The sequence below is a fragment of the Rhinopithecus roxellana genome, chromosome 6, assembly GCF_007565055.1.
Source record: "Rhinopithecus roxellana isolate Shanxi Qingling chromosome 6, ASM756505v1, whole genome shotgun sequence".
NCBI lineage: Eukaryota > Metazoa > Chordata > Mammalia > Primates > Cercopithecidae > Rhinopithecus > Rhinopithecus roxellana.
This window is the reverse complement of record NC_044554.1, coordinates 86,256,244-86,281,793: the sequence shown is the minus strand read 5'-3', so window position 1 is coordinate 86,281,793 and position 25,550 is coordinate 86,256,244. Positions and strand designations below refer to the sequence as shown.

The 25,550-nt window shown below is 45.7% G+C and overlaps 1 protein-coding gene across 4 annotated transcripts in view; it reads left to right on the top strand.

Annotated features, from left to right (window-relative positions):
- GRB10 (growth factor receptor bound protein 10) overlaps window positions 1-25,550 on the top strand; it is a 202,107-nt gene that overhangs the window by 21,704 nt on the left and 154,853 nt on the right. For all 4 annotated transcript variants that reach the window (XM_030932472.1, XM_030932473.1, XM_030932470.1 and 1 more), the window contains exon 2: window positions 14,391-14,560. The gene's annotated coding sequence lies outside the window, so the exon portion shown is untranslated. The remainder of the gene's footprint in view (window positions 1-14,390; window positions 14,561-25,550) is intronic.

Here is a 25,550-nt window from a genome sequence, read left to right as displayed (position 1 = left end):
CATCCCCCCGCCATCTGCAATCAGTCACATGTCATGTGGCCTCTAGAAAACTTCGCTGTGCATTCGTGAGGGAATGCAAGGGACAAGGACACATCATATCTTAGTATCTTGAAGATAATTTTGGCTTCACTGCTCCTGGAGGTCTTGCCATAGGGGTGAGATCACTCATATCTGGGTACCATGTGAGAGGGTACCACAGGTGGAAGCACAGGTGTGGGGATTTAGGCAGAGACCTTGGAGGCCAGGGGCTGCAACACCCCCTCGCTGAATTCAGATAGAGAGGTGCTTGGGAACCACCAGTTCCTCTGGTTGTTCTCTTGTGTCTGTTGTTTGAATCAGAAACTCAGCAGCTTAGGCCTCAGAGAGATCTTAAGGATACTTGGTCCATAATTATTATGTGCCAAATGAGGGAACTTAGTTCTTCAGTCTTCTAGAATAATTTTATCCTTTTTTGTGTTAAAATGTGGATGCAGCCTGGAAGTGGTAATGCTAGATGCTGCATACCACCTTGATGGAACTAGATGAAGTGATTAACTTCAGTCACCCGAGTCTGGAGAGCCTGGGACCAGGCAGGGCAGCAGCATTTGAGGGACTTTTGGGAAGCTTGGCACAGCTTGAGTGTAGGAGCTGTGATGCACAAGCACAGGCAACTGTCTCTCTGTCTCTTCCTCTAGTGTTTGTTGAGCCAGTGTGATGTTCCCTGTCCTGTGTTGGCTGCCCAGGTATATACGACACTTTCTATCCTCAGGTCACCTTTACTGGGGGGCAGACTAAAGGTTTGTAAAAGAAACTGTGATACCAGCGTCATTCGATGAGCCACCCGAGAGTGCCTTGGAACAAAGGAGTGTTAATTGACAGCGACCGTAGAATAAGAAGAGGTGGCTCTTTTACCTGATATGTAAAGGAGCTGAGGAGAGAAGGGTGTTGCAGAGGAAAGCAGGGGTCTCCATCCTCTTCCTCCCCACTGCTGTTGCAGGCTGACAGTCTTTGAGTACGCACACAGATGTGGCTGTGTTGCATGCTGTCAGAGGCCCTGTGAGTCCCACCACCTCCTGAAGCATAAAGGTCCTTAGTGTGGTGCTCAGAGACCCCTGACCATGGGGTGCAGGGTGCACAGAACTGGCCATGAGCTGACTTTGTAGAAGGGCAGCATTGGAGGGAGGGCAAGACAGTCATGAAAGTGGACCCGTTTTCCTCTGTCAGGAAGGATGGGCGAAGTGAGGCGGGCCTGATCTATATTTCCCAAGAGAAGCTACGTCAGTAGCTGAAGCAGGTGGTTTTGGCAAATATGAAGGACAGGTTCTTTCTTGGGTCCCAGGACTCGCTTTCCTCCTGGGAAGCCCGACCTCCTGTGTGGCTCCATAGCTCTGGTCAAATTCCTGACTACTTAGCATCACAACAGTGGAGGACAACAGAATTCTAAAAAGATTTAGAGGAAACGGTAATGTTTACAGAAGACACTTTGAAATTCGATTGTGGTGACTCTTTTAATGGCTCGAATTGCGGAGAGGAGGATAACTCGTGTAATGCAATGCTAAGAGTGGATTTTGATGGTGGAGCGAAGGAAGTTTGAATTAGCTTTGATTAGAATGTAGCCTCATCACTGGGGACTCCATTCCCATGGGGAGTATTGGATGCTTTAAGATGGATTCCCCTGAGTTCGGAGGTGGGCATCAGAGTGATTTGCTTGCATACCAGTCCTGCCTGTGGTCCCGGGTAGCTTTCTGCTCATCAGCCCAGTGAACGGGGCTCTACTTTTCTCCCTTTGGCTTTGCCTCTGGCCCAAGAAGCCAACTTCCTGAAATAGAAAAGGAGGAGCTGTTCTTTGGCCAATGATTTGAGAATAGCTAGAACTAAAGTTACCAACTGTGGAGGGCGGTTCCCTGTGGGCCTCATCAACAGCTGAGGGCCCCCTTTCAGACACCTGTGAACAAGCTTCTCCAGAATCCTTGCATGCAGCTTTTGCAGAACTGCTAAAAGCAATGGTCGGTCATGCTTGCCACAAGCTGCTTCTGTTGAGATCATCATTCTACGATCTTGACCAATGGGTGAGGTTTGGTTGCACTTTTGGTGTCTTGAATTCACAGACCTGTGGAAACCAGATTAGGGAGCATGTTGGAGGTGGCTCTGTAACTGACAATGCTAAGATTGAGAACATAGTGGTCACATGTTAAATGTGTATTGAGTGAATTAATGCAGGAATAATGAATTTCAGGACTAAGGGGAAACATAGAAAGAGGCAATTATAAAGGAAGGGAAAACAGACCTCCCAGCTGACCGCAATGAACCCGGGGGTTTATGAAGGCCTTATTAGGGCAACTGAAGTCTTAATTTGGGAATTGAAGGAGGTAGCAATGGAGTCTTAAACTTTTCTACTCAAATTACAAGAGCCAGGTAAAAAGAGAATTAGTGCAGAATCTGGTATTTGAGCTTCCGGCATTGATTTTTCCAAATTATTTGCCAAATTACAGGTTGTTTACTTTGTTTAGCTAAAGCACCATTCAGGGTTTGCCTTTGTCATTGCACAGTTTGTCCCTAGGTCATGGGAGCTGAGGCCGTGTGTAGGTGGCTGCAGGCCTGAGAGGTGTCAATGATGGGATGGAGCTGGGGGTGCTGGGAGAGGTTTGAGTGGACCCAGCTGGGCAGCACCATAGGGCTGCTGGGTAGGTATTTTTGGGAAGCAGAATGCTGAGCTCTTACTCAGAAATCCAGTGTAGGAGGCAGATGATCTCCTGAGGCCCTCTGCACAGAAAAGGAACCGGCTTTGGAGAGCATCATGGGTTTCTGCTGCTTCCTCAACTGGTCTCCCCAGTTCCAGGAAGACAGAACAGGTCATTGAGAGGCACAGCTTGGGCTTCTGGATCGTGACATAGGAGCAAAGTGGTGGATGGGTCATGTCTGTGAACAACGAGGTGTGAGCAGCCCAGTGTAGGGCACAGGGTCCCCAACATGGTGGGCCTAGTGGCTCACTGCTGGGTCTGATTTAAGAAAGATACCTGGATAGGGCGATGTAAGAACTGTCTCTGGGTCCCCAAGGATGGGTTGGGAGCTGAGTTGTACCCGCAGCTGGCTGGGAGCCGCAGGGACTCTCGTACATATGGAGGGTATGGCATGGGGGCTGCCACATTGTGACTCAAGAGTGTGATGGGTGGATGTGGGCCTCAAAGTGGGCCAGCTCTGGCTAGACCAGAGCATTGTGCTTCCTGCGGAGCATCCCTGGAGTCCGTGTGACTGTGTGGCCAGAGAGCATGGTCTTGTGGCAGGCAGATAACAAGAGGCCGCACCAGAATGGAAGTCGTCTGCATTTGGAGGCAGGAAGCAGCACAGAACTCTCCCTGCAGTTGGTAAGCCTACTCTTAAGGTGTCCCATGCTTCCCTGCACCTGCCTGCCCTATACCTTCTGGATCCAGGTGTCCTTTTGGAACTGGAGGATCAGGAGCCAGAGGGGCCGGCAGTCTGGTACTCCTGCCTTGGGCATCTGGGTGGGCATTCTGGTACTCCTGCTTTGGACTTCCCGGTGGCCAGGCAGTGGGTACCTGGGAGGATGTTGCACCAGTCTGTGTGGGAGACCAAGAGAACTCAATACAGGAGATCATGCACACTCATTAAAAAACAGTACTGCAGAAAAGTTAGATTCCATTGCTAGATAAAGTCATTTTTAATATGTCCATACCCTGTGTCAGTTTTCAATCTTGTGAGACCTGCCTACTGTATGATAGTGATGCATTTCAGAGCCATTAATCATTGTTTACCAACCTTTCCTATTCGTAGGAACCCTATGTTTCTATTGTCTTTGCTAAATTCTTGATTTTCTGAGTTGAGGATTGGTTTTCCTTATACATGTTTATATAGATGTTGCCCTGAAAACGTAGAACACACAGTAGTTACTTACTGAATGTACTAATGATATAGAGAATGAAAAGATGTCATCATCTTTAGAATAGAATGCCAGGCCCTCCTGGGCTCTGGGGTGTGTGCTGGTGATGGGCTAATGTTGATAACTGGCTGTTTGGGGGTGGTGATAAAGCATCCAAAGCACATTGACTGTTTCCCCACAGCTTTCTTCATTGAGGAGAGGAGAGATCTTAATCAACTGTGCACGCCTCTTCACTCCAAACTATTACTCCTCACATAGTTTTAACAATTACGATTACATTGTTTCCTCCACAAGCAAGAATGTCTTTCCTCTTTACTTTGAGGTGTATCTTTTTTTCTTTAACTCCTTTTTTTTTTTTAAACTCCTTTAACTTTTTAAAAAACTGCTTTAAGGGAAGAAGAAAAGGAAAAGAACGGAAGAAAAAGAAAAGAAAATAGAAGGGCAAAGTCCTTCAGTATTTCCAGAAGCTGCCCGTATAGAAGAGAAAGGCCTGTGCAGTTAATATTCATGTGACTTGGCCTCAAGCACTTAATAGCCTCATTGTGTTTAGGTATAGAGCAGTGATTTCTCTGGAATTCCTAGAAAGGGAGGGGGAGCCCTCCACAAGGACAGAGGGAGATCACAAGGGACCCTGAGTATAGGTTTTTGTGTGAGGAGAAGCATATAGGACCCTTTGCCTGAAACTGGATGAAAACATTCTTTCTTAGATACATTTTAAAGTTTTAAAGTTGCATGAGTAATTTGTGATCTTTATTTTAAATAGTCAAACCCAGAAGTCTGTAGAGAGTGAAATTCCCACTTCACTTCTCATGGCCCTCCTCCGAGGTCGGTGTTTAGGGTTCTTTTGGCTCTTTTGTTCTGTGGAATTAACTAATTACTTTTTTATTGATGCATAATAGATAAACATAGTTTCAAGGTACATGAGGTAATTTAATGCATTCATGTAATTCTAAAGGTCAAATCAGTGTATTTGATATACCCACCACTTTAAATATTTGTCTTAACTTTAGAAACATTCAAATTCTTCTCTTCTTGCTATTTTGAAGTGTACAATATTGTAGACTGTAGTCACTTTATTGATTTATTTAATTAAGTGTACTTATTTCAAGAATGAGCAGAATAAGGCCTAGTATTACATAAATCAATAAGGTGACCATGTATTTGTACCCATTCATCAACTTTTTTTAATCCTCCATACCCCCTACTCTTCCCAGTCTCTGGTAACCACCAATCTACTCTCTGTCTTCATGAGGTGCGCTTTATAGCTTGCACATGAGTGAGAACGTGTCATATGTCTTTCTATGCCAGGCTTATTTCACTTAACATAATGTCTTCCATGTTAATGCATGCTGTTGCAAATGATAGAATTTCACTCCTTTTTTATGGTTGAATAGCACTCTACTGTGTATATGTACCACCTTTTTTTAATGAGTTCGTTGTTGTTGGACACTTAGATTGGTTCCATATCTTGGCTCTTGTGAATAATGCTGCAGTAAACATGGGAGTGCAGGTGTCTTTTTGATACAGATCCTTTCTTTTGGGTGTATACCCAGCAGTGGAATTGCTGAATCATATAATAGTTCTATTTCTAGTTTTCTGTGGAACTTCCATGTTGTTCTCCGTAGGGGCTGCACTAATTTACATTCCCACCGACAGAATACAAGGGGTCCCCTTTGGTACATTCTCCCCAGGATCCATTATTTCCTTTTTGATAATAGTCATTTTAACTGGGGTAAGATGATATCTTGTTGTGGTTTTGATTTGTATTTCCCTGATAAATATTAGGGTTGTGCATTTTTTGGAAACAGCTGTTGGCTGTTTGTATGTCTTCTTTTAGACATGTCTGTTCACGGTTTGCCCATTTTAAAAATCGGATTACTTGTTTTTTTTGCTGTGGAATTGTTTGAACTCCTTATATATTCTGGTTATTAATCTCTTGTCAGATGAGTATTTTGCAGATAGTTTCTCTCATTTTCTCTGTTTGGAATTCCTGGGTGCAGACACTCACAGATATGCTGCTTTCCCCTTTTTATGGCAGTGTTGCCTATTCTTGGTGCTTAGCTCTTTGCCTTCTTTGTTAAATACTTGCCTTCTGTCAGTGCTGTGTGAAGCACTCCGTGGGAATTGCATCATTTCATCCTTGCATGAGGTTGGTACTGTTTTGTTCTCAGTTTACAGTTGAGGAAATTGAGGCAGAGAGTGGCTGAGCGCTTGTGCAGACTGCCCCCACCCCAGCTGGTGGAGGCTGGGTTCCGAGCCACTTTCACAGCCGCCTCCCACAGACCAGAGCGCATGTCCCCGTGGCTCCTTTACAGCTTTTGCATGCCTTCCAGGCTGCTTCCCATGCTGGAGGAGTACTGTGCTCTACTATATTTAAGTCGGCTCCTGTCCAGGCATTTTTTCCATGAGTTCAGCAAAGATTTGAGCCACTTGGCCCTGTGCTCAGAGATGGGATATAGCAGTAATCAGGACAGATAGGGTCCTCGGCCTCAGAGCTACCTCTTCTTGGGGAAAGGGACACAAAAAAAGTTGGCAGGAAGAAGAACAGCGCTAGCAAGCCTAATGTGTTCTCCAGAAGAAGAGGCAGCCAAGGGCTGAGCTATAGACCTGTGTGGAGAGAGTCTGGAGTGGGCCAGGCGGCCTGATACCTCAGAGTGGACAGGGCAGGACAGGGTGGATGGGGAGCCTTGATGCTCTGTGGAGGCTACCGGCAGGGGAAGGTGGAAGGCATCCGGGGCCGTGGGTGTTTGAAAAAATTCCAAATACAAGGCAGAGAGCATGCAAAGGCCATGAGGGAGGATAGAGTCTGAGAACCTGGAGGAGGCCAGGCTGGTGAGCGAGGTGACTCCAGCATGGGACAGCGGTGTCTGGGCAGCCTGGAGAGGAGGCAGGAGCCACACGGGTCAGGCCTGGCAGCTGTCGCTGAAAAGTTGGGTGCATTTGAAGTACAGAGGGCAATGGTGTCATCTCAAGGGCTCCCCAGAGCTAGGGCTGGTTGAATGGGAAGCAGTGAGGATGCTTAGAGACAGGACAGCTGAGTCCCAGTTCAGATGAGGGGCAAAGGCCTGGAGTTGGCAGCAGAGATGGAAGGGAGTGGATGGCTCTCAGATGCTTCTGCAGCCAATGAGCTGGGCTAGCAGATTGCATGGACAGAAGGCAGAAGAGAAAGTTAGGAATGGACAACTCTTGTTTCTGCCTTGTGCAGTTTGGTGGGTGCCATGAACTGGGGGAGAGGAGGGATTTGGGCAGGCACATTTAGGTTGCTTCCAGTTTTTCTGTATTAAAGTGTGTAGTAATCATTCTGTGTGTGTATGTGTGTATGTACACGTGTGCATGCATGTGAGCCTTTCTGTAGGATAAGCTATTCCAAGTAGGATGCCTGTGCCTAAGACTAAAGTCTGAAAACTGCTGCTCCCGCTCCAGCAGGCCTCCCCATGCCTGTGCAGTGTGATCCCATCTCTGGTTTAGGGGAGCTCTGTTGTTGTTCAGGCCATCCTCAACTCTGGGTAGTCCCAGTCCTTTTAATTTTCAACTATTGATTATAGCTCATGTGTTTGTCTATGTCTCCCTGGTTCCTAGTGAAGTTTAGCGTGTTTCACATGTCTGTTTTGCAAATTGTTTGCTTCTGTCCTCTCCCCATTTTTATGTTGGGCTGCTTATATCCTATCTCTTATTTCAATAAAGAAGAGATTAAATGCAGATTGTTGGCTGCGTGGTAATGGAAATATTTTGTCCCAAGGCTTTTTGCCTGTCTTTTGATTTGTCTATAGGATCTTTTGATGAACAGAAGTTAGTTTTTCCTTCATGGCTTCTAGGTTAAGAATCTTGCTTATGAAGATCTTCCTCACTCCGATTTTATAACATTATTCTTCTGTACTATCTCTTAGTAGTTCAGTACTTCTTGTAATGTTTAAGGCACATATGGGAGGTGAGGATATGACCGTTGGATCTTAGTGAGCATAAGTTGCCAGCTATCCATGATCTTATTTTTAATTTATGTGTCATCATTCACCTCTGGCTGCATTCTCTTACCGTATTCTTGGATGGACATGTCTGTTCCTGTATCTGTAAATCAGCAAGCTGAGTTCCTTGAAGACAGAGCCTTCCTTGGGATGATTTTGCTTTAACTCACTGATGTGGAGGTGGAGTGGCAGTCAGCAATGGGAGGGCTTCCCTTTAAAGGAGATGGTGCGTTTCTGACCCTTCTGATCTTCTTTTGGGTTCCTCAAACATTTTTTATTTTCTTCAAAGGGTCTCGTGTATATTCTTAAGTGTGTTGTTTTGGTTGCTTCTGCGAATTAAATAATTTTCACCATTAGACTTCCTAGGTGTCTTGGAGCTGCTGTGCAGAAGGGCTGGGGAGGGTTTGTAGCTTGCTCTGGGATCTCAATCTTATTAAACATTCAGATCGGTTCTAATTATTTTTCAGTGCATGGTCTTACATTTTATCTGTAAATAATAGTGTATTAGTCTGTTCTTGCACTGCTATAAAGAAATACTTGAGACTGGGTAATTCATAAAGAAAAGAGGTTTAATTCACTCCTGATTCTGCAGGCTGGACAAGAAGCATGGCAGCATCTGCTCGGCTTCTGAGGAGTCCTCAGGAAACCTACAATCAAAGTGGAAGGCGACGGGGAAGCAGACATGTTTTATATGGCTGGAGGAAGAGGAAGAGAAGTGGGGGGAGGTGCCACACACTTAAACAACCATGTCTCGTGAGAACTCCATCACAACAGCACCACGAGGATGGTGCTATTCATGAAGGATCCACCACCCCGGTCCAGTCACCTTCCACCAGGCTCCACCTCCAACACTGGGCATTACAATTTGACATGAGATTTGGTGGGGACACAGAACCAAACCATATCAGATGGTTTTTAAAAATCTTTTTCAATTCAACATTTACACCTTGTTTCTGTTTCTTACTTCACTATATTTTCTAGACCCCTAGAACAGTTATGGCTGATACTGCCATTGTGAGCTTTCTGGCCCTAATTTTAGTGGGGACGTCATTTGTGCTGCTTCATTATGTGTGCCACTTGCCTGCTGGAAGTTTTGGATAGATGCCTTTTTTCAGGTTAAGGGGGTTCCTTATTTATATCTCATCACTAAAATCTTTAATTCCTGGCATGCAGGGGATTTTAAAAGAAATTCTGTTTTCTTCTGTGCTTTGGATTTCAGGCTCACTCTTGTAGATTCTCTTTTCCCTAAAAGGAAATGAAAAATCTGTTCCAGCAAGTGATTGAAAGAATCAAAATGAAGAGAAACTTTACAATTATTGCAAAAGTTTTCTATTTTTTTTTCCTTATCATACAAATTATATTTTATTAAAATCACAAACTATGTGGCAGAGATTCATACATCCAGGTAGCTGTTGACTTGCATCTTGGCTCTGCCATTGATAACTGTGTGGCCTTGGCGTATAATTACCATCTCCTAGCCTTGGTTTCTGCATCTGTAAAATGGGGTAACACTGCTGCCTCAAAGGATTGACATCTAGTTGTTCTTAATTAAAAACCGCCAATCTTTGCATGTTATGTTTTGTGTCTCACAGGCCTTCACTGCCTTCAGTTTGATCTTCAAAAAACCCTCCCGTGAGAGATTGTAAAGCATTTGATAAGATTCTGACAGGTAATAGGTTGTCAATCAAGGGTGGCTGCTATTGCCCTGAGTACAGTTATCATAGCTGTCACCACCATCTTGGGTGGCATCATCTGGAGAGTCAGGAATGGCTGCGAGCCGTGGGATTCTAGTCCCAGGGATCTTGTATGCTCGGTTATGGAGTGAAGACACGTGCCCACTCTTGTTTCAGTGTAGCTTGTGTAGCACGTGGTGCCATGATAAAAATACTCATGTTTGTGTTTGCAGATTTGACTCTTCTGGATGAGCAGTGGCATTTATTTTTGTGCCAAGTACACACTGTTGTAACTACTTTTGCTTTAGGGTGCATTTTGCTAAATGATAAGTAATTCTCCCTTAATGCTCTGTGATTGACCATCTTACCACTTATTTTGTTAGTTTTAGGAGTATTCCACTGGTTCTAAGAAAAAACTGCCTGAATTTAGATAGATACATACTGCATTTCATTTATAAAGTTGTTTTGGATATTTATATTACTTTTAAGAGAATTAATCCTTATGATGTTTAATCTTTCCATTTGAGAACTTAGCGTATTTCCATTCATTTAGGTATTTTTATATCTTCTAAGTAAGTGCTGTAATATTTTATGGTTTGTATAAGATTATTCTTAGGGCTAGCCTAAAATATGCATACCTATGTATGTAAGCTATTGTGAGTGTGGTCTTTTCTGTAGGTTTTCTGCTCAGTCGCTGTTCTGTGCATGTGTCCTCCTCTGCCTCTCTCCACTCTGCTGGCCTTTGGCTAGTTTTGGAGCAGTGTGCTACCTCTTTCAGGTAGGCAGCCTCTGGCTTCCCTGTGCTTCTGGCCTGCATGGCCATAGGGGGAAGCACGCTCTCTGGCTAACCCATCTTTGTGCTTGCTTGGCTGGTGGCTCCTGGAGGCCCCGCACTAAGGATTATTGGGCCTGTTGGTCCAGCTAGAACCTGAAATTGAGACCCAGGTGGAATCTGGGCCTGTTTACACATTTTGGCTAAGTTTTGTTGGTTTCACTGATGGTGGCAATTCAGAAGCTGCTCCTGAGGTGTCCGTGCTCTGCCCCCTGGCCATTCACTGTCTCTATGGCCCTCTCCTGGTGTCTGCTGGTGGACAGGTTAGTGAGGGAGGAAGGGCCTTCCTAGGATTGGGCCAGATGAATGGGTCTCTGGCAGCTGAGTTCCTGCTGAGCCTTTCTGTATGTTTGGTGATTTGAAAGTATAGCTGCTCTCCTATTCCACAGCTTGTGCATCTGTGGGTTCCACATCCTTGGATTCAACTAACCATGGATAAAAATATTCACCCCCCAAACAATCAAATACAACAGTAAAACAAATAATTCAAATCAAAACAACACAGCATAAAAGCTATTTACATAGCATTTACGTAGTGTCAGGTATTGTAATTAATCTGGAAATGTTTTAAAGTGAATGGAAGTGTGTAGGTCATATCCAAATACTACGCCATTTTATAACAGGGACTGGAGCATCCTCTGATGGATTTTGGTGTTTCTGGGGTCCTGGAACCGGTCCGCCATAGGTGCCGAGGGATGTTGTTGGCAACGAGGTGGGATGGTTTCTGTTTTTGCTTCCATCTGCTGCCTGCTTCTGTGGGCCTCCTGTTCTATCATCTTTACCAGGAAAGGAGCTGTGGCTGCTGGATTTGCATTACCGAATGAAGATGCCAGAACATACACCTGATAAAAGTGGTGTGAAGTTTGGCTTTTTTTTTTTTTTTTGAGGCAGAGTCTCACTCTCTCACCCAGGCTGGAGTGCATTGGTGTGATCTCAACTCATTACAGCTTTTACTTCCTGGGCTCAAGCGATCCTCTCACCTCAGCCTCCTGAGTAGCTGGGACTACAGGCACCCACCACCACACCCAGATAATTTTTTAAAAAAGGTTTTTATTTGTAGAAACAGTGTCACACTATATTGCCATAACTGGTCTCGAACTCCTGAGCTCAAGGAGTCCTCTAGCCTTGGCTTCCCAAATTGTCGGGATTACAGGCCTGAGCCACTGTGCCCGGCCTGTATTTCATAGTTAATTGTTGTTTCAGCTTTAAGCTGTCCACAGGTCCTTGCAATAGCATTCTGACATTTTATAATTACTTTTTAGAAATGTTCCTTTTAATTCCATTCTGTTTGCATATTTCTCAATTTGTCTTCATAAGCACCCTCTTACTCTGGGAAAACACAGTCATCTTTAAGTCTCTGATATCAGTACAATATGGAGCTTAATTTTTTTTTTTTTTTTTTAACTAAAAGTATTCTTTCCCCTTCTGAGAAGGCCTAGACTTCACTCCGGAGCTCTTTGTGGCTGAACAGGCTGAATACCCTCGTCATGAAAGTTAGGATTTGTTGAGTGTCTAAATAGTCACTGTTATTACTCTAAATATTTAGTGTGAGAAAGCTAGACAGAAGGAAAACTTTATATTAGCTCAGGAATTTTTGGAAGATATCAAAGATACTAAACAGAAATCAAAAGGCCCTTTGTTTTTGGGATATTTTGAAAGTAAGTTAAGACATTATTTGTTTTTCCCCAGGTTAATATATTCTTTAAGATCTCAAGTTTAAGTCATATCTAACGGGAAACTGCTTAAGAAATCTCTCCTAACTGATAGGGAAATAGCTGAGTGAGCCCTTTAGACTCTGTAACTTCTGTCCAGTGGTCCGGGTCAGCGTGTGAAGCGTGCTGGTCTACTCTCGGGTGTTAGTGGTCTGGGTGTCGGTGCCAGGTGAGGCCACTGTAAACAGAGCCGAGAGGTTGTGTTTGCAGCAGGCTTTCCCCTGTGTGTTGATGGGCGAGCACTGAGGTTATTGAGGAGGTATTGTATCTTACTAACTCTTCAGTTTATCAGGTTCAGAGATCATGTTGTCTTTATTTTGTCAACTGTAAAGACTAACATCAACTTCCTAGAAAGTGGACAAAAATGGATGAAGTGGTGATGGGTTTGATAAGACAAGTATATTTCACTTTACCTCAATGATATATTTAATTTATCGTGTCCATGAGAAAAAGCAAACCTTTCAAGCACATGTCTTACGTTTGAAGCCACATGCCTGAAGATTCATTAGGACGTGGTCCTGGGCATTTGAATCAGAACTGAGGAAAAGATTAGGCTCTAGAGATGGGACACACATCAGGATATGAGAATTAGGGGTGATTCATATGCTGTTGTGATGGTGAGCCTAAGTCCATTTCCCAGTGTTCCCATTGCCATGTTACAGACCCTTATACCTGTTTGACCATGCACCCTTTTTTCTTATCTTGTAGTCATTAAGTTACTAGAACTTAGAAATATTCTAGTCGACACAGTTATCTTGATACTTTCCAAATTCTTTAAAAGGGTTAAAGCAGATACCCTTAATAAAATGCTTTTGCATAGGCAGGTGATGTTCAACTTTGATCAGTCTCATAATCGTGTATCACATATCTCCCCTTTTGGTCCTAAAAAGACCAGCATCCCCTGTAAACATTGGCAAGCTTCATAGCTTGCAGGTGGCTGGTGTGTTTCATACCTGAAAATGGGAGGATTATTTGGCATGTTGTAGTTAATGATGACTATACATTTGTTTAACATTTGCTATACGTTGGACCCTGTCCTAAGCCTTTACATGCATTAGCTCATTTAATCCTAATAAAAGCTCCGTGAGAGAGATACTATTTTCATACTGATTTTATAGCTGGGAACACTGAGCCCCAATGACTCAGTAATTTGCCCAGACATCAGCCGCTAAGGGGTGGCATCTGGAGATGAACCAAGACTCTCTGGAACCTGGATTCTTAGCAAGCATGTTCTACAGGACCTGCTTTAAAAAACAGCCATTTGATGACTATAGTTGCGCACTAGTCTTCTTATTTCTGGGCCCAGGACTTCTTGATGTTAGGTAAGAGGCAGGGACAGGTTTCATTTTCATCATTATTTAACAATTAGGAAAATATAGCTTCTGACTCCTTCATGGAGGGTTCCGTTGAGAGCAGCCATGTTGTAGGCAGGGGACCTCCTCCAGCACAACAGCGATAGGAGGCTCCTGGATGGCACCCTTGCTGCACACCAGTCACACTGCTAAGTCATTCTCTGTGTGTTTCATTTAAACGTGTTGAAATCCAGTGGCATTCCAATGCAGGGTATTGAAATCCTCAGTGAGGTGGGTTTCATCCCCATGCTCTGCAGTGGGACCAGAGCCTGGGAAGACCAGTGAGTTGCCCAGGTCACTACAAGGTCTCCTCTGGCAGGGGTTTGAATTGGTCTCCACCCTCTTCTCCACACCTGGAACACACCTGTGAACTGAGAGCTCCGTGCCTTGAGCTCTCAGTTCATAGGACTTGAATGATGAATCAAAGATCAGAGCCAGAATTGGAACCCCAGGTCTGCCTGCCTTGCACCCCTCTCGTGGAACACATGTGCGCCATGCAGAGTGTCCAGCAGGGTCTCTGCTGAGAACAGTAGCAGGCACTGTGGGCTGGGACCGGGTCTGACATGGAGGCAGGTCCCTGCTGGGTAGACTGAAGGGTTGTAGCCTGGGAGGACCCTGACCTGGGCCCGAAGTGAATTCTAGGGAACTTTGCCTTGCTAGAGGGCAAAGGTCTGTGTGCTTTGTACCCTGCCTGCCTTGAAGGCAGCATGCTTTGGAGACATAGAGATGTGTGGGCAGTGAGTGGAGAGCCCAGGGCATCTTCCCTCTGTCCTCTGTCTCTGGGCATCACGTGGCAACTGGAAACCTACATCTTACGGAGTCACGTCCTTGTTTTGTTTTTCAGAACACTCTTTTAAATGATCTTCTTGGAAAAAAAATATTCTTTCATGTCTGTTTTAAAAGTTTTATTCCTGGGCTCAGAATATAAGTTCATTTGTATAAATTCTATGGAAGTTCAGTGATGGCCCCTTTGACTTTCCAGCTTTGGCGCTGACCACGATGCTGAGCAGGAAGCAGCAGCTGCAGGCCCAGTGACTGGTGGCTTGGTGACCAGCAGCCCAGTGACCGGCAGCCAGCTCCTCACCTGGGTCCTCTCAGTGAAGCCAGGGTGGCTGCCCCAGCAGACAGCGCTACGGAGCCAACTCCTGACAGGTAAGCCCTGTACGTGACACTAGTCACTAGCACCTTTCTTTGCAGGAGAGTTGCCTCTTCAGTATTGATTAAGGTGGTCAGTGAATGCGTGTCACCGTAGGTAGAGGCTTGATACTAGAACCTTTATTCCAGGGTTCCCAAAGGGAGTCTCCCATCTCTCCCTCTCCTCCTTGACTCGGCTCTGCCTGGGAACACCGGGCTGAGTCGGGTAGGGACGGGAGGGCCTGGGCCGCAGCAGAGCCAGGCTGTGCAGACTCTCCTTGCGGGCATGCCTCTGGGCCTCAGTGGTCTCCCTCTGCCCTTCCATGCGGTGGGGGTAACGCTGCCTGCCTCCCGGGTCACTCTGGGCGCCCCTCGTGAGCCTCAGGAGTTGGTAGCTGTTGTTCTGAAGGTGGGCTAGAACACAGTGTGGGAGGGTCTTGACCCGTGCCTTGTTGCTGATGTGTGTGTTAGTGTGCCCCTGCCTCAGTCAGCACTGAGATTGGGGACCCTGTAACTAACAGAGGCCCGGGGCAGTGTTGGCGCCCTTGCCTTCCCTTGGCATGTCAGCCTCAGGTGGCCCTTTCTGGGAATGGACCTTCTCTTTACCCTGGTTGGCCCTGTGTATGGGATTCTTACAGTGCCGTTGGCAGGTCCGAGATGGTAGCTGCAGATGCAGGCAGGAAGCTGAGGCCAGAACGGCTTCATCACACAGACCTGCCAGAGCCTTTGCCTGCAGAGGGGAGGATGCTGTTAGCTCGGGCTTCCCCGCAGTATCCCGCAGACTGGCTGGCTACACAGCAGAAACTTGTTTTCTTCCAGTTTTGGAGGCTGGAAGTCTGAGGTCAAGGTGACAGCTGAGTTGGTTCCTCCTGAGGCCTCTCTCCTGGGCTTGCAGATGGCTGTCTTCTCGTGGCGTCCTCACCTGCTCTTCCCTCTGGACCTGTCTGTGTCCTGTAAGGACACCAGTTGTATTGGATTAGGGCCCACCTTTGTGACCTGGTTTTAACTTAGTGACCTCTGTAAAGACTCTGTCTCCAAATACAGTCACATTCTGAAGTGCTGGGGGTTAGGGCTTAACACAGGAATGTTTGGGAACACAGTTCAGCCCAGGTCAAAGGCCTGAAGGGAGGCTGGGGGACCTGGGTCCTGCCGGTCACCTTCCCTCATATCCACACCCTTGGTAGGAAGTTTCTGGGCTGTCTTTTCCCAAATGTCTGCCTTGTGTTAGCTTTGTGTTAGATGCTGAATGACATTTTACACATCCCCTTCTAAATTCAAAAGGTGCGCATGTGGACATTTTCCTTCTTCTCGCCAGACAGCTCACACTGCCGTTGCTTTTTATCTGAGAGTCTGTGCCCCTGCATAGAGTGGGTCCTGGCGCCAGTGAGGAGGGGGAGCTGGAGCCTCCTGCAGCTCCTGCCCTGGTCATGCATGAACTGTGACCTCCCCCAACATCCACTGCCTTGCCGGGTGAGTGGGCTGTGCTGTTGGGATGGACTGTCTTTTGTAAAACAGGTCCTTTACCCTCCTCCTCACAGCGTAGGTAAGTGAAGGTAGCAGACCTCCCTATCTCAGAATGGATCAGAGAAAAAGCTACCTCTTTGTGACTGGTGGTAGCTCTACAGACCCTTCCATGCCTGAGACCCAGGGCAGGGCTCTAGGGCAGCTGGGGCCCTCGTCTTGCCTCTTGCTCATTGCAGATGATGTGCAGTGCCTGAACCATCAGGCAGGTGTGTGAGCTGCAGGAAGGCGGCCCTGCGATGCTGCGTCAGGGAATGCTATGCTCACAGGCAGGTGGTTGCCCTCCTTGGACCCTCCTGCCCCTTTGTGCATTGCCCAAGATCCTTCATTGGTGACGTAGATTTGTTCTGAGTGATGCTCAGATTCCTCGAGATTTGGGACAAGTTTTCTTTCTGGCAAGGCTTTACAGTGATGAAGAGACATATCTGAAAATGGCAAAAAGCCATCTCTCAGCAGCCCCAGCGCCCACTTCCTGGATCACCTGACAGCCTTGCGCTTCCTGCCTTTTCTTACTGGCCGTGTCATTCAAAGGGAACTCTCCTTCCCAGCCTCTCCATTCCAATTGCCTGATTAGGGACTGCTAGGCATAAACATGGCATTGAAACAAAACTTCGTTTCCCACTTAGTCTTTGTGTTTTTGGCTTGAAATCTGATGATCACTGGCAGCTTATGGAGCAGGTCCACCTGTGTGGTGGCTCCACTCGGTGGGGTGCCTCCTTCATCCTCCAGGAGGGAGACGCTGAGTCTGTGGCCATCTGTGGCCCCATTTGACAAGTTTGAGTCCCTCGAGGTGTCAGCAGGTATTGAATGAGGCATGGCCTTCCAGGGAGTGCTCTGGGAAGTAAGTAGTTTCCAACTAAGCCATGAAACCTTTCCTTGACTTGGGACTCTCAGATGGGCTCCCTCGTGTCCATCAAGTGAATGAGTGAACGTGTGCACCCATTTGGTACCTGACACTGTCCAAGTGCTGGGGCAACGTGGTCACAAGATGGCCCCAGCTCCTGTCTGCAAGGAATGTATTTCTGGTAGAAAGATATCCTATTAAGAACTCAGGTTTTGCTTGACCTAACAGTTGAAGCCCAATCCCCTGGGGTTCCAGAAAGATGCTACAAAACAAAATAATAGAGTCTGAGAAGATCTAGTTATTGTCAGAGTAGACTTCAGTTTGCACAGAGTCTAGATGAAGGCACCCAGGCCTGGATGTGATGGGGCCTGAGGTGGGAATCACAGACCCTGTAGTGACCTTGGCACTAGACTTGGGAGAATCAGCTGGGCCCTCAGGGCACCCCTCCCACCATTCTTAACTGCTCACTGCCTCTAAAAGCCAGCCCTGTTTGTTTTGGGGTCAAGGAGGGAGAGGCAGAAATATGCAAATGGTCCTAATGGTCTCAGTGTCTATTCATTAGCTCTTGGGCCCAAAGAGACCTCTCATTCCTGTGATTCCTGGGGGACCATAGCTTAGCTTTCCTCTGTCCCCATTTTTGATTACTTGTCTTCTTCTCATGGGAGAAGTTTTAAGGGTTTCCTGGGGTTCAAAGCATCACATCCCCAAACTCAGTGTGCATGCAGCAGCTTCTGCCTTGCAGGGCTCGGCCTCAAGGAAAGAGCTCTGCCTCCTGCTCACGGCCCTTGGAGACTGGCCCAGCTGTGATGGTACAGCTCTTGCTGGGCTCTTACTCACACAGGAGGGCAACTCTCATGGCCCTGCTTACCCTTGGGATGCAGTCAGGGGAGGGCTCATTATCATGACACCAATCTACCTTAGCGACATAGAGCTTGGCTAAGGGTAGAGACCATTTCTCTGCCCAGATGCTCCGATGCATGGTTCTTTCCCATTTATAGGAGAGTTTGAACTAAAAAACTTTCACAAACTAACCAAGAATGGTATGCCTTTCGCCTTTCTCTTTCCAAGGGCAGGAAACTTCTACAGTTGTGCCACACAACCGTTTTGCTCCTCAAGGTCCCATAGCTTTCCCGAAGGAAAGTCCTTTCAGAAACTCTTACGTACCTTGATGTTGCCTCAGCCTTCCTTTTTTGACATCCTCTCAACTTTTGGCTTCTGTAACTTGAGCCTCCCTGGTTCTATTTATCCTTTTCTATTTTTGTAGCCCCTTATTTTTCCCCCCCAATAACTTGGCTTCACTGTCCTCCGCATAGAAGAGCCCTCTCGCGTTCTTCTGTGGAGTTCTTATTGTCTTGTTTCTGCCTCACTTGGGGCACTTAACCTTCACACCCTGACTCTGTGGTGTATGAACTTCTCCTCACTGGATTGCGCCGGGAAGCTTGGGTCAGGTGTCATTCATGCCCCTTGGCATCCTTGATCAACCAGTGAGATATCTCAACAGTTTATTTAAGGAAAGTGTCTTTAAACAGTAACACATAAAACGAGGTTACGTATTGATTGGTTGTTGAAAATGTGATCAGCTCATAGAAACCTAACTCTGTATTTCCCCTAGGGCCAAAGACTCACCATTCAGTAATTCAGTGTTTGAGGTGACTTTAAAGCCCTTAACTGTACCACAAATAAGGAGAATCACACCACTTGTTCTTGGTCACACCAAATTCCTGGTCACACCAAATTCCTTGATATCCTCCTGCCCCCAAATTGTTTTCATTCTTTTTTTTTAACCAGCTCAATTTAGATATAATACATTGAGCAGAATAAACTGCACATATTTAAAATGTGCAAATGGATGCATTTTGACATATGTGAAACCATCATCAAGTAACCAAGGTAATGAAAATATTCATCACTTCCCACACTTCCCGGTGCCCCTTTGCAGTTCTTTCCCACCCTTTCACTGATCTGTTTTCTCTCAGTATAGATTGCTTGCATTTCCTAGAGTGTTGCATAAAGGAATCAATTTATTTTATCTGGCCTCTGGCTATTTATTTTGAGATTCATCTATCAATAGTTCACTCCTTTTTAATGCTGAGTAGTGTTCCATTGTATAGATGCATCCCAGTTGGCTCATTCATCCACTTCTTGATGGACATTTGGCTTGTTTCCAGGGTTTTGCTGTTTCAGACACAGCTTCTGTAGATTGCTTTCTCTCTGTATCTGAACCTCTTTCTAGGCTTCTAGGAAAGCGGTGTCCTTCCTTTTTTCTTTCTTTCTGGATTGGATTTCTTCCTGCTGAGGTCCTGGGCATCTGGTTTGGACATGGCTGTGGGTCTACCTGGAGTCTGAGCTCTGGCCTGATACAGAGGGTTAGGAGTGGTGAGGAGGGCAGTGTCCAAGGCAAGCCAAGGCCGGGGCGTGGCGCCTGTCTCGTAGGTCAGCGAGCTCTCGGTCCCCACTGCCTTCATTAATTCTTGACGAGTCTGATTTGCAGGCTTGGGGGCCAAGCAAGCCACTGTGGAACCTCAGAGTGTACCCTTATTTGTTGACTCCATTCTCGTCATAGGTGGGTAGAGATGATTCCTGGGAGAGCTGTCCTCAGACAGCCCAGGCTGTGATTTGGAAGGGCCCATCCATCCTTCTGACCAGTGGTGAGTTATTTTGGGACCCAGGAGATGAGTGCAGGCTTGATGCTGAGACCTAGGGTAATTTGTTGCCCAGAGTGTCTGCTATCTTTGCTCTCCTTCTAAAGTGGCTGGCATAATTAGATTGGGGACTTGCGTATCTTTTGTGATGTACAAACTTGTCTCTTCTGGTATCGACAACAGGCTGTTTGACTTCACAGATGGGGGTGGGCGTGGGAAACCTAGGCGTGATACTCATCTATATGGTTCTCTCTGCGGTTGGTTATTAGAATTGTGGGACTGCGTTCCCTAGCACTTCTACTTGTCTTGCCCTAAGAGAGACTCTTGGCAGGCTCATCATGTGCTGTAATCGTTGGAGCTTCTATTGAACAGGATTGCCCTGAAATGGAGGGAGAATGGCAGCCGTTGGATATCTCTTCCGTGTGCGCACCTGCTTAGGTGGAAGACAAGAAACGGTGCAGGAAAGCCCCTTTCATTTTATTTATTTTGGTCTTTGTCCAGCATTTGAAGTTAACTCAACTTTTCAGAAAGGTTTTATATATGAGTGGTGAGAGCAGAGTCAACCAAGATGTTGCTTATGGTCATCCTTGAAATTTATGATTAAAAAAAGAAGGTAAAATTTACAAAGAACTTGCTGCCTTGGCAGCTCCCAAGAGAATTCAGTTCCTGAGGTTGAGAGGGAGCTGGTTTTAGGGTGTTTTCCCACGGAGAGCTGCCGGAGGGCTTCTCTGTGCTTCTGTAGACAATCTGCAGGCCAGACATTCCAACTGTCTTCATGAAATAGGTTCTCCTTTTTTCTTTGCCCCCACCCGGGAGAGTGGGGCCAGCCTGGCAGCAGTCTCACCAAGGGAGTAGCAGGATCAACAGGCTGTTACAGTCTGTCCTAAGTTGAAAAGAAGATTAATTTTTTTAAAGTTACAGTTTCAATTAAAGGAAGATGGAGGAATGTAATAACATGCGATGAGATTTATGATAAGAAGTACAAACTCTGCTTGAATACCTACATTTAAAGCATTTCATGCTTTCAGAGGTAATAGAGCTGTGGGCCTGAAGACGGGATGGAGGAGAGAAGAGGGTAACATTTCAAAGGTGCCCTCTCTTTGTACTGTTAATGGTTATTTTGATGGATTACTTCATAGACCAACGAGCTGATGACTAGGGGTCCAGAGTGGGCATGATTGATGTAGATGATTGCATTAGATGATGATTACCTAGTTATTGCAGTGTTTAGAACCAATGGAAGAAAAATGCTTTGAAAGTGACAAATTCTGCAAATTATACAAAGTTTCTAAGAAAAACTCCTGGAGATGATTTATAGAAGCTCTGGTGATATAGGATGAGTGTAGCCAGAGTAGAAAAAAACCAGTAGAAAAAAAATCTGTTTTTATCAAAGCAAAATTATTTAAAATTCTATTTCATAATTATACATTAAAGAATTTTATAACAATCTAAATTTTGGCCAGGCATGGTGACTCATGCCTGTAATCCCAGCACTTTGGGAGGCCAAGGTGGGTGGATCACCTGAGGTCAGGTGTTTGAGATCAGCCTGGCCAACATGATGAAACCCTGTTTCTACTAAAAATTCAAAAATTAGCTGGGCATGGTGGTGAGTGCCTATAATCCCAGCTACTCTGGAGGCTGAGGCAGGAGAATTGCTTGAACCTGGGAGGTGGAGGTTGCAGTTAGCCAAGATCGCACCACTGCTCTCCAGCCTGGATGACAGAGTGAAAACTCCATCTCAAAAAAAAAAAAAAAAAAAAAAAAAAATCAACATTTTATATAAAATTGACTAACGTGTTTGTAAACATCTAGACCATTTGAGTTTGACAAATTTTGGCATCCTGTAGATTGTAGAGTCTAGACCCATTCCACCCTTTTATAGGTGAGAGAACAAGAGTTTTTATTTAATATGTCTGTTAACGTAGCACTTCTTTGTAAAGTAGAGGTTCTGATTTCTTATGGCCTTTTGGGAACAAATGTCCTGGTAGCTTTTCCCTGTTTTGAGGATTAGAGGAGTTACATTTTGCACATGTGGGTATCACTCTCTCTATGAAACTTGTTTGTTTTACTTCAGAGTCTTTGTGGTCAAGATGGATATCATTGGCCTTTACCCCAACTGGTCTCTATTCCCGGGGCACTATGGGGTCCAAAGGCCTCAGTCCCCACCACAGCAGCTAAACACTGGGGATGCTTACATTCCTGAGCCCCAGGCTCCTCCTCAGCGACACTGTTAGGAAGAATGAGAAGGAAAATGGAAGTCAGTGCTTAGCTGAGAACGTGGCCCGTCATAAATGTTACACAAAGCCTTGTTTTTACCCCCGACCCCATCCTTGGTACCCTGATTTTCTCTGCATTCTCCCAGCCTGTTCTGTGTGCCTTCGCCTCTGGTTTTGTTATGCTGTTTCTCCTACCTCCTTTCTCCACTCCTAATTTCCACCACTGTCCCGAGCTCAACTCTCGCATCTGCCGTGATGCCCTCCCTGGCTGTTGTGCCCACTCGTGTCCATCTGCGTGGTACTTGACCTGCAGCAGGCAGGGTGCAGGCAGGTGTGCACTATCTGATGTCCACCTCTAACACCAGCACATGGCTGCTCCGTCATGGGCCATGGGGCCTCCTCCAGGGTGCTAGGCAGAGAGGAGGAAAACCAGTACCTAGGGCTCTCTTAATTAATCCGAATCCACAGGACCCCGTTAAAGATGGGGGAGGGGTGAGTGATTACATTCAGTTGTTAGAGCAGATCTACTCCCTCCCCATCCTGAAATAACAGTGTCACCAGCATCAGCAGGCGGGGATGAGAACAATCCTGCCCTCTGGAATTTTCCACCTGCATGCATGCGTCCTGCCTTCTAGAATTTACCACCTCCACGCATGTGTCCTGCCTTCTGTGATTTCCTACCTGTATCCATGCTTCCTGCCTTCTGGAATCCCACCTGTGCATGCGTCCTGCCTTCTAGAATTTCCCACCTGCGCACATGCATCCTGCCCATTCATCATCTCCCACACCTTTCCCATCTCAGTGCCTGGAGATGCCCTCCTTCTACTTGCCCAGGCCAGAGGTCTCCACTCCGCTTTTCTTCCATGCTTCCCACCTGCTAGATTCAGAATGCACCGCTTCTCCCATGAGTATCCACCAAGGTCTAGGTGCAGAATTCTGCTAACTGGTTTCTCAGCTTCTCTCCTCCCAGGCAGCCTATTTTCAGCAGAGAAGCTGGGGTCCCATGGAGCTGCCCTGCTGCATGCTTGCATGCCATTTCTCAGCATTGGAGCAGAGCCCTCACAGTGAGTGTGGTGCGTGCCTGCCCAGTCAGCTCTGGGGGTGAAATGGAGAAGGAGGGTGGAGGGAGAAAAATCCCAAAGGGTTGGAGAGAGGGTAAAACCATCTTTGAAAATGCTTTACCCCACTTTTCCTCTTGAGAGCTGCCTTGCTAGATTAAAGGCTCAAAGAAGCACTGGAAGAAAGGAAGACGTTTGACTTCATAGAAAACCTGAACTTGTTTGACTGTAAGGGCCTTCTGGTTTATGGATTTGGAGGGAACGGTGGGGACAGGCTGTGCTTTGTGGGTTTCCTCCTCAAAAGCAGGGATCCCAGCCCCAGGCCAAGTTCAACTATTGTGTCTGGGCTCGTGGCTCAGGGATGAGTCGCGTGTCTCTCCTTAGCCTGGCTTCCTCATTGTAGTACCCACCAACAGCGACCATGAGGGTGAGAGTGAGAAGAGACCATGAGGGAAAGTCTTAATGCTTCAAATAAGTTTCGAGAGAATTTCGCTGCAGAAAGTGGGGCTTTGGAGAGACTGCTGATTCAAGGGGTGGGAGGCAGTGGGTTTCAAACATGCTTTGTCAACACTTGCAGAGGGATGCAGAGAGAGAAAGGGCTAGAGCTAGAGGAGGACATGGTTAAGAGAAACGTCCCTTTGCTCCCTCCCTTCCTTCCCTCCTGAAGTGGAAATGCACAGAAATGTTCATGGGCCCAAGGGAGGGAGGACATGGGCAGGAAGAGGTCATGAATGGAAGCGAGAGCACAAAATGGCTCACGCAGGGACAGGCCAGGGGAGCCTTGGGGACTGGAGGCCCGGAGGGCAGAGACTGGGTGGTGTGCAGGCCCTGAAGTGATATGGGTGTTCTGCAGGAAGGGGTTTGGGGATGCTGCACTGGAAAGGGTGGGGGCAGGAGGTTTAGGGCAGTAGACAGAAAGCCTCTTTTGTGGAGAAAGTGAGTAGCTGAGGGTGAATGAAGATTTGCAGCACAGCAGGGAGGGTCTGCAGGTAGTGTTTTTGGTGATTGCCATTATCTTCTTTGGTGCTGCTGAGAAAAGGCCCTCACAGGAGTCCACACAGTTCCTAGGTCTGGCAGTGTCACCAGAGGGTGCCCACTCCACCCTTGTTTCATTAGAGTCCCAGTCTTAGGTATAACAGAAAATAAATCGCCCCTCGGTTTACAGGGTTCCGTTCTGAAAGACCCATCATAAGACACAAATGTCGTAAGTTGAAAATGCATTCAGCGCTGGCAACACAGTAGATGGTGCCTGATTTAATGATGATTTGACTCTTTTAATTTTAATTTTTATTTTTTGATCGAATAATGGTTTGTGTTTTTGGCTTTTTGATGGTGCAGAATCGACAAGCCTTCAGTAGAAACTATAACCCAGTGGTAAGTTGTAAGGAGATTCTCAACTAAAAATGGAGTTACATCCTCATCAACCCATCATAAAGATGAAAAATCCTGGGTTGAACCATTGTCAAGTTGGGAACCATCTGTACAGCTTATCTCTTCCTTGGAAGAAACCAGGCTCCCTCTGGAACTTGTATGGTTTCACACTGCCACGTTCCACTCTCAGCGGCACCCAGGACAGCATCCTTAGAGCTCAGATACTGGACTCTGGGCCCTGATTGGGAAGAGAGCGAATCACAGGCCTTGTTCAAGATTTGCCAAAAGAATGAGGTTAAGATCTGATGCCACTATCTTCAGTATTTCCTGATTTAGCCAGAGAGCTTACCTTAGCGTCTGGAAAGTGTGATTAACTACTTTAGCGTCTAGAAAGTGTGATTAATTTTTTGAGGCCTTTAAAAAGTTTTCTTTAGGTGAAAAGACGTCTTCTATGAGTTATTTGGGTTTTATTATAGGGAAAAGTAGTTTACCATCTAGTGTTGATTGGAATGACTTTGGAGCGCATTTAGTTTATAAAGTGTTTAAATCCAAGGGCTGTTTTATAGAGCATCTTTTATTTTTCAGATAAAGTTCTAGCCGTTTTCCCAACAGTTGTGAAATTCAGTATTTTTAGGTAGCAAAGACACATCTGAGTGGTTTTGCTTTGCCTTCCTATTGGCTTTTTATCTATTCCCAAAGGAAGACGGTGCTTCCGGACCAGTGGGGGGTGTAGTTGGTAATGTGTTGCCATGGTAATCGTTCCCCTCTTTGTCTTAATTGATTTGGTCTCTTAATTTTTGTTTCTCTTTTTATAGTTTAAATGTACAAAGATCTATTCCTTGGAAGACAGCCAAAGGTATTCAGTAATTTGTAAGAATTTGTAAAATTCAAGTATCAAGGATTCCAAAGGTAGAAACAGATCTTTAATAAATTTAGAAAAATATTAATATATCAGAGAAAAATAAGTTCTTTTAAAAGGAACTCAATTTTAAATCTACATTTAGGTAATATGCATTGCAAATTTAAAATTACAGTTGACCCTTGAGCAACATGGATTTGAACTTTGTGAGTCTATTTATATGTGGAGTTTTTTTCAGTAATTACTAGAAAATTTTTTGGAGATTTGCAACCGTTTGAAAAATCTTACAGCATAGCCTAGAAATACCAAAAAAAAATTAAGAAAAGGCTATGTCATGAATGCATAAAATATATGTAGAAGACTCGGCTGTTACTGTAAAATATATACAAATCCGTTATAAAAAAGTTAAAGTTTGTCAAAACTTACACAAACAGACCATACATGGAGCCATTTGTTGACAGAAATGTAAAAAAAATCATGAAGGTGCAGTATGAAAT